The sequence below is a fragment of the Capricornis sumatraensis genome, chromosome 4, assembly GCF_032405125.1.
Source record: "Capricornis sumatraensis isolate serow.1 chromosome 4, serow.2, whole genome shotgun sequence".
Lineage (NCBI taxonomy): Eukaryota > Metazoa > Chordata > Mammalia > Artiodactyla > Bovidae > Capricornis > Capricornis sumatraensis.
In genome coordinates this window covers 103,439,698-103,442,797 of record NC_091072.1, presented here as the reverse complement: position 1 = coordinate 103,442,797, position 3,100 = coordinate 103,439,698, and positions in this window count along the sequence as shown.

Below are 3,100 nucleotides of genomic sequence, written 5' to 3'. Positions count from 1 at the left end.
CTTTTACTTTCTTTTTAGTTGTTCATTATTAATATATGGAAATGCAGTTGATTTTTGTGTAACTTTGTATTCTTCTACTTTGCTGAATTTATTTGTTCTAAGAGTTTATTTTGTGTGTGAGTGTGTGTGTGTGTGTGTGTGTAATAGTCAAGGTTTTCTATATATAAAATCATATTATCTCCAAACAGAGATAATTTTATTTCCAGTTTGGATGCTTTTTTTTTTTTCTCTTGTCAAAATTGCTTTTTCTAGAACTGTAGTACTGTGGTGAAAACTATTGGCAAAAGTGGGCATCCTTGCCTTGTTTCTTAACCTAGGGGGAAAGTTTCAGCCTTTTATCATTAAATATGATATTTGCTGTGGGTTTTTCATATATGGCCTTTATTATGATGAGGTTCTTTCCTTCTATTCATAGTTTGTTGAATGTTTTTGCCAAGAAAGTGTACTAATGTTTGTTAAATGCTTTTTGGTATCAATTTGGATAATTGCTTTCCGCCCTCTTCATTTGTTTAATGTGGTGTGTTATGTTGATCCATTTTCATGTGTAGAACTATCCTTGCATTCCAGAAATAAATCACACTTTATCATTCTTATTAAAATCCTTTAGGAAAATTCTGTTTGCTCACATTTTATTGAAAATTTTTGATTTTTAAATATTTTTGAGTAAATGGGATATTTTTGTCTTTAAGGAATTTTTTCATTTATGTTATTAAAATTTTTCACACTAAGTTGTTCATAATATTCCCTAATAGTCTTTTAATTCTCTAATAGTAATAGACATCCTCTTATTCCTGACATTGATTAATATGTGTCCAATATTCTAATTATTAATTGGCCAAAGTTTATCAATTTTATTGATGTTTTCTTGGGAACATTTTTATATATCATGATTTGCTTTTCTTTTTTCCTTTTTTTTAAAAAAAATTTCTAAACTTTACTGCTTCCTCTTCTTATCTTTATTACTTCCTTTCTTCAGATTATTTTGCATCTTGAATTTTCTTATCTTATTACTTTCTTAAGGTAGAAGCTTAAGCAATTATTTCATACTTTTTTGTTATCCTACCTATACATTAATTTCTATACATTTTCCTGCAGGCCTACTTTAGCTTAGTAATTCTGATAAGTTTTTTTTCAATAACATTCAATGTAAGTCATTCAATTAATAAATTTTTCTTTTTATCTATTCTTGCTTTCACCATGGATTTTTAGATACTATGCCAGCCATTTGGAGACTTTCTAGATGCCTTAAATATTTTATTATTTTTCATTCCTAATTAAATGTTGTGGTAGGGGAACACACTCTGAGTAATTCAACTATTTTAAAATATATTGAGAATTTTATATGGCCAAGGATATTATCTATTTGGCCAATATTTTATGTACAGTTTAAGATATTGCTGTTTCAGAGGGATAGTATGGGGAGGGAGGGGGAGGGGGGTTCAGGATGGCGAATACGTGTATACCTGTGGTGGATTCATGTTGATGTATGGCAAAACCAATACAATATTGTAAAGGAATTAACCTCCAATTAAAATAAATACATTTATATAAAAAAGTAAAAAAAATATTGCTGTTACAAGAAATATTTAAAGAATGCTGGATGTAATTCTCTATAAATATCAATTAGATTAAGATAGTTGATAATATCACTTGTCTTCTATATTTTTATTGATTTTTTATATTTGTTTTATATTTTATCAAGAGGCTTATTTATAGTCACCATCTATAATTCTGATTTTCATTATGTTCCCATTTGCATTTATCAGTTTTTGCTTCACATATTTGATGTTTTGTTACTGTGGCTGCTACTGCTGCTGCTGCTGCTGCTGCTGCTGCTGCTGCTGCTTGTGGCTTCAGTCGTGTCCGACTCTGTGTGACCCCATAGATGGCAGCCCACCAGGCTCCACCGCCCCTGGGATTCTCCAGGCAAGAACACTGGAGTGGGTTGCTATTTCCTTCTCCAATGCATGAAAGTGAAATGTGAAAGTGAAGTCGCTCAGTCGTCTCCGACTCTTCGCGACCCCATGGACGGTAGCCCACCAGGCTCCTCTGTCCATGGGATTTTCCAGGCAAGAGTACTGGAGTAGGGTGCCATTGCCTTCTCCATTGTTAGTGTAGATATTCACATTTATAATGGATGATTTTTACTGTGTTATCGACCTATTTATCACTTTAATAAGTGGGCCAATAATCTTTGTCCCTTGTTAAACACTTTGTTTTGGAATCTAACTTGTCTGATACGAATATTGCTAACCCAGCGTTCTTTTTCTTACATAGTGCATGTTTAGTTTTTTTTTTTTTCCAGTTTTTTACTTTGATATATTTGTTTTCTCAGTTAACTTATCACTTTCCTCCTTATTTAGTGCTATTGGTTATACATCAGTTCAGTTCAGTTCAGTTCAGTTGCTCAGTCGTGTCTGACTCTCTGCGACCCTGTGAATCGCAGCACACCAGGCCTCTCTGTCCATCACCATCTCCCGGAGTTCACTCAGACTCATGTCCTTCGAGTCAGTGATGCCATCCAGCCAACTCTTCGCATGAGGTGGCCAAAGTACTGCAGCTTCAGCTCTAGCATCATTCCTTCCAAAGAAATCCCAGGGTTGATCTCCTTCAGAATGGATTAGTTGGATCTCCTTGCAGTCCAAGGGACTCTCAAGAGTCTTCTCCAACACCACAGTTCAAAAGCATCCATGCTTCAGCGCTCAGCCTTCTTCACAGTCCAACTCTCACATCCATACATGACTACAGGAAAAACCATAGCCTTGACTAGATGGACCTTAGTCGGCAAAGTAATGTCTCTGCTTTTGAATATGCTATCTAGGTTGGTCATAACTTTTCTTCCAAGGAGTAAGCGACTTTTAATTTCATGGCTGCAGTCACCATCTGCAGTGATTTTGGAGCCCAAAAAAATAGTGTCTGACACTGTTTCCACTGTTTCCCCATCTATTTCCCATGAAATGATGGGACCGGATGCCATGATCTTCGTTTTCTGAATGTTGAGCTTTAAGCCAACTTTTTCACTCTCCTCTTTCACTTTCATCAAGAGGCTTTTTAGCTCCTCTTCACTTTGTGCCATAAGGGTGGTGTTATCTGCATATCT